Below are 8,753 nucleotides of genomic sequence, written 5' to 3'. Positions count from 1 at the left end.
TAGGACAGTCACAAAACATTTCCTACAAGATTTAAAGCAGAGTTCCACTTATTTAAAAGTCAGCAGCTACAAAAAGTGTAGCTGCTGACTTTTATTAAACAGACACTTACATGTCCCACAGTTCAGCGATGCAGCTGCTCTCCCCCTCCTCTCCACAGCACCAGCATTGCAAGTGTGGGTGCCCGCTGTGACAGCTTGAGCCTTCACAGCTGGGAGCGATTAGTGCTACGCTGTCTTGAATGGAAGGGCAATTGTCTGGGACCTGTTACATGTCCCAGAAAATAACAGGGAGGGAGGGGGGAAGGTGAACTTCTACTCTGCACCAGGAGAGGAAGTGGGAGCTGCGTACCGATCAAAACCAGATACCCGCTCCCCCCCGCAAAATGTGGCATATCAGGGGGTCACGAGTACTTAAATCAGAAGTTCCATTTTTGGGTGGAACGCCGCTTTAATCAGCGCTTGGCTGGACACTGATAGAAGTCACAAGACTGCTCTAAATGCTGATGAGAAAAGGTATTTAGCAGTTTATATTTACTAGAATAATTGCATTTCCATGTTCTGTGTACTGTGGGAGACCAGATATAGTAAAAGCAGGGTCCTGGGTTTAGTAAAAACTTTAAGGCCACTTCTTGCTTTTGTATTACCAAATTGTATATGGGCACATTACCAAGTACCATAATGTTATATACTACTTATTTTTTTATCTTTTCACCAAAATATAACTAAATCCATTGTGTTGCTAACTTCCACATTAGGTAAGTTGCCCAGTGCTACTTTGTATAATTTATTTTATACCGCTTAAAGGCCATTCAACTTTAAAGTGATATTTCTGTTAGATATCAATGCGTTGACACACCAACTGCATTGTTTATTCAATCAAACTCTAGGAGAGAGAGCTGCATACCAACAGTCAACAAAGTGCAAATGTCCCCAAAGTGCAATAAAATGGGATTTTTGTGCTCACTGTAAATCCTTCTCTTGGAGGACATTGAGGGATACAAGACTGAGTGACATTTGGGTTAAACTGCTGCATGCAGAAGAAATTGGTCACTGGGAAACAGAAAAACAGTGACCAGTCTGGTATAACCACACCTAGCATGCCTAAGTTTTGAAACAAAGCTTGAACGACGATCTGTCTGAGCCATTAAGAAATTATGGAACTAGGAGTTGGTTCCGCTTTGCAGGTACATTCAGGAATGGCACAGAGGGATACACTTTTTCTAAGGGAAGCAGTGGTTGCAAGGTACACAAACACAGTTTGAACTACATTCAGGCAATGAGGGAAAATCTCTTTCTGATCTATAGGGCTGGTCGGAGGGGTGGAAACACAATGCCTAGGATGAGGTGAAAGGACAAAGACACCTTGAGGAGGAAGTTAGTTATAGGCCTTAATACCACATTTTCTTTTTTTAAGAACAACTATTTTACAGGACAAAGACACGTGCCTTGCAGAGTTGATGGTGACAAATTAAACCTTGTGAGTGAAAGTGGAATATCTCTGACAGGTTCAAAGTACAGAGAGAACCACATTTTTAAAATGCTGGGATCTTACCCTTAACAATAAATTTTTCCAGTTGTTGATCCAAGCCTGAATGTAAAAAAGTCATAAATTCATCCTGCTTAGTATTTTTTGTGGATGAAGAACAAGTAAAGTAAGCCTTTCATGTGGGATGGTTAGACTTTACATCCTGGCTTTTAACATACTATAGGTCAGAGTACCACATCTGCCTAAGCCAGTCCAGAGCTATAAGAACTACTGGATTGCTCTCCATTTTCATCATGCAGAGCAAACAAAGTAGGAGTTTCAGAGTAGAAAAACTGTACTGATCCCATAGAACCATCATAGCATTCACTGCTTTCACCAGAGGATCTCTGTACCTGGAGACAAACCTGTCCAGCTTGTTGTTGAACCTGGAGGCCAGGCAGTCCACATTCAAGGCCTTGAAATCCAAGATTGTTGAAACTTACTCTGCATCCACATGTCTGCAAAGGCTAACAGACATGCCCCCACTTTGATAAGTAGGGGCTGACCTTCATGCAAAAGAGGACTTGTCTGCAGGTTTGGGAGATTTGGGGGCCCAGGACTTGAGGTAAAATTGGGTTTCTGGCTTGGGTTGGGCCTTAGAAACTTAAAGGGGTTGTAAAGTCTCCAGGTTTTTCACCTTAATGCATATGCTTCTACCCCCAGAGCCCCCCTTTTTTTCTTACCTGAACCCATCTGTTCCAGCGACGAGCATGAGCCCAGCAGCTCCAGCCACAGGCTGCTCTTCCATCTTTAGGTTGGCACAAACTGCATCAGTAAGAGCCAAATGGTCTTTATAAGCCTCATAATTATGGCCTGCTAGTACTTGGACACAATCTTATCCTGCAAAGGTTTTTGAGATTTTTCCTAAAATACAACTTCCACAGGCAATGACTCAGAGGCCGCTAAGGCTTCAGGCGGGTCAGACAATGATTCCGCAAGGGAAGGAGCATAGGTATGCTTTATGTCCTCAGAGGCAGTTGATAGGCAGTGAGGATGTGGTACATTGCCAGCTCACTGCCTGTTTTAACCTTCTAAATGCCACACCACAACCATGTGCATTACACATGGTTGCAGGGTCGTTGTAGAGCGGTCCCATTGACTCAAGTCGGCCATGTCCAGCGGCGGAACTGCCTGCTGAAACACATAGAGGGTATAATATCAGCTGTGAAGCAAAGCATTGCGGCCACGGCATGTGTACAGCTCTGTTCGGCTGCCTTTGTAGTTTAAGGGAGGTGATCAAAGCGTGGTAAAAATAGGGCTGTTAATCTAACAACCTTAATGCACACAACAGAATCTGGTGACAAAGAACACATAACACAGTTTAATTCTTTTTATTGACAAATATCAGCTCCAGGCTGAAAGAAATATTAAATATACAAAGACATTTTCTTTTTCTATGCACACAATGAAAAACACCAAATATTACAATTCTTATTTCTTGGTAGCTTGTTAATTAGTTTGTCAACCAACAGAATTGTAGGTTAGGATTTTTAAGATCATGCAATGTTCTGTAAAGTTGTTTTTAGGACATTTATCAAACCTGTAGGTAGAGGCTGGTGTTTGCTGTAGTACAAAAAACAACTACAAATCAGGGCCTGTGTCGACGGGCTTTAGGCTTGTGTAAAGTTTGAGACACCGGAGATCATTGAGAATTCATTGACAGGTGCATTTGACCTCTCTAATGCCCTGTACACGGTCGGAAATTCCAACAGAAAAGGTCCGATCGGATTATGTTGTCAGAAAATCTGATTGGGTATGGGCTCTATCGGACTTTTTCCATCTGAAAAAATTTGAGAGCTGGATCTAAATTTTTCCGACAAAAAAATCCGATCAGACTTGTAGAGAATTCCGACGGACAAAGTGCCACCCATGCTCAGATTAAATTACAAGGCCAAAGCTATTGGCTATTAGCCTCTACGTAATTCCGTCGTATGCAAGAACGTCACCTCGTTCCGAACTATCGTATTTTCTGACAGCTTTGTCCGACCGCGTGTATGCAACACAAGTTTTGGCCAAAATCCGTCGGAAAAAATCAGACGGATTTTGTGGTCGGGATGTCCGACCGTGTGTACAGGGCATTAGACTTTCATCTAAACTGCTTTAAATGCACTAGACATGCATGGGATTGCAAAACCCATTTGATGTAAACAAAAGCCCATAGACACAAACCCTAAAGCAGACATCGCATGACATATGTCAAATGCTGCTGCTTGCCTTGTTTGTGTCAGAATGGAAATTTTCATTTGAAAATAATCAGAAGAAAATTTCTGACATCTTTGTAACTTTTTAGTAAAGTGGATATATGCATCTAGTCATTGGAGTTCATTTACTAAAGGAATAGCAAAGTTAATTTGTACTAAGCTTTGTGAATGGAATGAAGCTGTATTGACTTTAATTACCCAATCATGTACAAGCAAGTCAATTAATTTTCCTTGCACACGATCGAATATTCTTTGAAAATTAAATTTTCACTTAAATTCACCTTGTTAGTAAACATGCTCTACTCGTTTAATAAATCAACCCTACTATCTGACCACATGTCTGATAATTCTCCTATCAACTGTGATAAGAATTAGCAGAAATACCAGTTATTTTTAAGCTATACAATGAAATATCTATCAAATGCCAATGATCACATGCAATATAAATACTAGACAATTAAAAATGATTGAATTGGTTGTTATTGTGCAAATTCATGAAATGTGCACTGAAAAGCAACGATAGTGATTTTGATGGGCCTTGCGCATACCCCGCTGTAAGGAACCTCCCCAGGATCCCTTGGCCCTCCGGGCATTATACAAGACCTATATCAGTTCTCTTTTTCACTCTGCAGCATTTTTTTTTATTTTTGTATGCTAACTATTGTTACCTCTGTCAACGCTAGCCCCTTCATGAGTGGAGCAATAGCATGTTAGCTACTTGTTAAACAGAATAAAAATTGAAACAGAAAAGCAACAATAGTAATCATAATGTTCTTAAGGGAATTCTGTACTGAGGCGTCCAGAGGTTGCCTTCCCCACCTTCTTCTGAATATATCAGCTGTGTGGCCTTATTATTCTAAATTACTAAGGGCATATTTACAGTTTTGCAAAGCATTAACGCACGTGTTGCATTGGGGCAGCGCATTAAAATGAATTGGGCTGCCAATGTAACCTAACATGCTGCAACACAGTTGTGTTGCCTTAGTTCATTCGGATGCCATTCCAAATGAATGGCACCACAACTCATGTAATATGCATTGCAGCGCATTACCGCACTACAATAATGCACCTGCACACTTCTGAGGCCAGTGAAGTCAGGACTGCTTGTTTCAGGTGCATGATGTAATGTATTAAAGCTCCAAGACCCCTTTCACACTGGGGTGGGGGCGCATCAGCGGTAAAGCGCTGTTATTTTTAGTGGCGCTTTACTGCCAATTTTGCAATGCTATTTGCCCGCTAGTGGGGCGATTTTACCCCCCGCTAGCACACGAGAAAGGGTTAAAACCACCGCAAAGCGCTGCTGCAGCAGCGCTATGCCAGCGGAGTAGCTGTGCTGCCCCACTGATTTCAATGGACAGGAGCGGTGAAGGAGTGGTGTATACACCGCTCCCTCACCACTCCAAAGATGCTGCTAGCAGGACCTTTTTCACCGTCCTGCCAGTGCACCGCTCCAGTGTGAAAGCCCTTGAGGCTTTTACATTGGAGAGACAGCAGCTGCTCTTTCAGGGTGCTTTGCAGGCACTATTTTTAGTGCTGTAGTGCCTGCAAAGCACCCCAGTGTGAAAGGGGTCTAAGATCAGCATGCCAGCCAGACATATATATATATATATATATATATATATATATACATATATTCCGACGTATTCATCTCACTACAGAATTCCTTTAAAATGTTGTGTTTTAGTGTGTCTACTTCTGCACGACTACTAAAATACAAATGTATTTTCACATCAATGTGTTACTGCATAAAAAGTAAAATCTCTAGCAAAAGTGTGCCCATTCTGAAGTCATCATATACAAAAAAAGTTGTTTGGCCCCTTCACCTTCAAAGAGAATTGTTGACTTTGAACCAGAAGAATACAGTCTACCTTGTTTTCTAGTATGTTTGAATAATAATCTTAATGACTCAAAAATCCAACATCCTAAAAGTAAAAGTGGCATATGTTAGTATTAAGGCTCATTCACATAGGAGTAGCAACCAGCAGTCTGTACAAATCAATGACAGGCTTTTAGATACCAAAGCTGTATATGCATCCATATGTTTTCTATGCATACAGGGACGTGAGCAGCCCTGGACACAAACTGTTCATGTCTATTACCACTCAACCATCCCTGTACGCATGTAACTGCTCAGACGTGTGCAACCACAGTCATCAACTTAAAGAGGCTACTTGTCGCAGCTGTACCCAAATGCCTGTGATTCCTGAGGGCAGAAACAGACTGAATTATGACAACGCGAGGCCCTTTGAATGCATTTGCATGAAAGATTTCAAGGAATCTACACAACCTGAACGTGTGTATGCAAGGGCATTAAAAAATAAAAATAAATCTGCATGTTTTAACCCTTGGGATAAACACCTGCATGTACAGAAAAATACATGTTGATTTCAGCAGAAATGCACTTAGTTGCTGTTGCGGGTGAATGAAATTTGCTAAACTGAAATTAAAAGGAATGGTGCCAGCCCTGCCCAGTTGTCTTTGCTGTACTAAAAAATACATACCCTTCTCCCCATGTCCACAAAATAGAAGTGAATTGTTCTTTAGTCCTAGATAAGAACTGGGAAGGCTAATTAGACTCCTTCAAATAAAATAGGCAGCGCAGACATGACACAAAAAGCTATGCATATGTGACAGAATAATTCGGTTTTTTTTTTGTGCTTATTGAGCAAAATTAAAGCCCAATCTGGAATGGTATATTTAATAAGCCAAAGGGAAGTAAATAAAGGACGTTCAATGTGAAAGGCAGGCTGATTGAAAAAAATTGGAACCGATTCCTCCATCCACACAAAGTTAATGGAGGAATTCTTCCTGCTAGATTATTGTATTGTGACAGAAGGAACTCCTCTATTGTCAGAACACACTGATATAGTGTAATGTGCTAATCGAACAAAAATGATCCAACAAGCTTGTTCAATTAAAACCATCCCTTCAGAACTGTCTGAATATTGATCCATCTATGGCCAGCTTAAGATCTTATACACACTGGGTGAAGCCTGGATCGCAGAACGCTTGCCTTACAGGCATTTATCTCCAGGAGCACACTGCCCCTAAACTTTAGCATCACTCTGTGCACCATCCTGCCCCAGCAGATGTCCTCCCATAGAGCCCTATGGCAGCCCATCCTCCCATAGAGCCCTGCGCCCACCTAAATGCTGGGATCTCATACACCGGTGCTAAGCACCCAGTGTGCATGAGGCCTTATGGTGACCTATGTGGCCTTGGAGCTTTCAGTCACATCTAACAGTTTCCTTGATATATGTCTATATTGCTACTTAGACATGAATTAAAGTCTGGATAACCAGTGAGGTACCGGGAAGGAAGGCTCTATTCTCTGCATGCGTCAGTTTCGTTTTAATTTTTGAATGGAATGTATTTTTGTCAGTTAAGAGAAAGATTTTCCTGGAGTAAAAAAGGTGATGGATGATATCTTATGTTCTTCAAAACGTACAATTTACTAGGTTCACAAGAGGTCATTTAAAAATCACTAATACAAAATTGTCTTCTCAAAATTCAATATGTAAAAAAAAGACATCACAGCTGTATGTTTTCCCGGACTTTATAGGAATGTACTTAGGAAAACTGTTTTTTTTTTTTCCGCTCCGTGCGAGATTTCACAATTTTCAACATTCAGTCTCAAGACAGTCATTTTAATATAAAATGACAAACTTGTAGCAAGTGTACAAGTCACTAATGCATGAAACAGGTAAAGAGAGGTCCGTTTTCACTTTTTAACACTGATAATACAGATAGACATCTGTTGCCATTGTTGGCTTCCGGGCAGACATTAGCGACAACCTTGATTTACAGGAAACTCCCATCACAGTGCTGTTCTTATTCACCAGGGAAATGATTCTGGATACTCTGCAAATAAACATAATACACATTACTGCCAAGTATGAATAAGTACATGGGAAAATGGCATACAAAGAAATGTCATTTGTGCACAGAAAACTACAGAAAAGTGCAATACACATCAATCCTTCAAACTCAAGTTGAAGCCCACCTCTATGAAAATTAAAATGCAAATCCTTTGCATTTGGGCTGCGCCTGCACTGCAGGGTTTAATTGCAAGTTTTGCCTACAGGAGAGGAGAAACAAACAGTTTAAAGTGGTTGTAAACCCTCACAAACCACTTTGACCTACAAGTGTAGATTAAGGGGTATTTAGATAGGGCTTTTTTAAAATACAGAAATCAGTTAGGGTCCTTTCACATGGTGCCACTCCGCTCCATTCAGCAGGTGATCTGTGAACACATCCCCCGCTGAATTGGGGCTGAACAGGACAGATGACAGTTTTTTTTACATCAGCGCCTGTTCAGGCTGGGTTCAAACTTATGGGAATTGGATGCAGGTTTTTCCATATTCCAATTTGCATGACAGGAGATTGTGACCGGCTTTCAATGGATTTGGTTCACACATCTCCAGGGGGGCCGCGGAGAGCACTGCACAAGGGTCTTTGGCTCAGTTTTTAGGTCTGAATTCAGGCAAAAATTCGGCCCTGATTTGCCCCTGAAATGGAGAACAGGGATGGACCGGACCCCTGCTGTGAGTGGCATCCGTATTAGGTGTGAACCCAGCCTGAATTTGTTTCTACAGTGACACAGCGGACAGGCGCGGACCCACGGTGGCTCTATGGACGGCCAGATGTACATAGACTTCAGCCCATTTACATCAGTCGACCTCCAATTCATCAAATTTAAGTCTAGAAAAACAGAAAAGAATGCAGCCTTTTTTTGTGGATCTGGAGGGACTTGGGTGTAAACAGACACAAGTCCGATTACATCTGCCTGCCCATAGACCAACTCGAAGCTGTGTGAGCTCTTAGAGGGTGGAGGTCTTTATCACGGTGAGGGGCTTTAAATGAATGACCCTGTTGGTACTTAAAGTGGATGTAAACTCACTCTCATCCTTTCTAAACTACTGCAATATTAGTTATCTAGAAGGATATACATGCCTCCTGCATGCCTCCTGCATGTAAACTTATCTGTCAAATGTCTCCCCTCTGTCTGCTATGAGACCCGAAAAACT

General features: G+C 41.6%; 1 protein-coding gene across 1 annotated transcript in view; it reads right to left on the bottom strand.

Moving 5' to 3' along the window:
* Window positions 1-2,841: 2,841 nt before the first annotated feature.
* The window catches only part of LOC143974499 (ectoderm-neural cortex protein 1-like), a 30,678-nt gene continuing 24,766 nt past the window's right edge, over window positions 2,842-8,753 (bottom strand). The window contains exon 4 of the mRNA XM_077475967.1: window positions 2,842-7,587. The gene's annotated coding sequence lies outside the window, so the exon portion shown is untranslated. The remainder of the gene's footprint in view (window positions 7,588-8,753) is intronic.

Source organism: Lithobates pipiens, unplaced genomic scaffold, assembly GCF_037356315.1.
Source record: "Lithobates pipiens isolate NorthernLeopardFrog02 unplaced genomic scaffold, aLitPip1_a1.2 Scaffold_13, whole genome shotgun sequence".
Classification (NCBI taxonomy): domain Eukaryota; kingdom Metazoa; phylum Chordata; class Amphibia; order Anura; family Ranidae; genus Lithobates; species Lithobates pipiens.
Note: the sequence above shows the minus strand (reverse complement) of the source record. Positions and strands in the feature narration are given on the sequence as shown.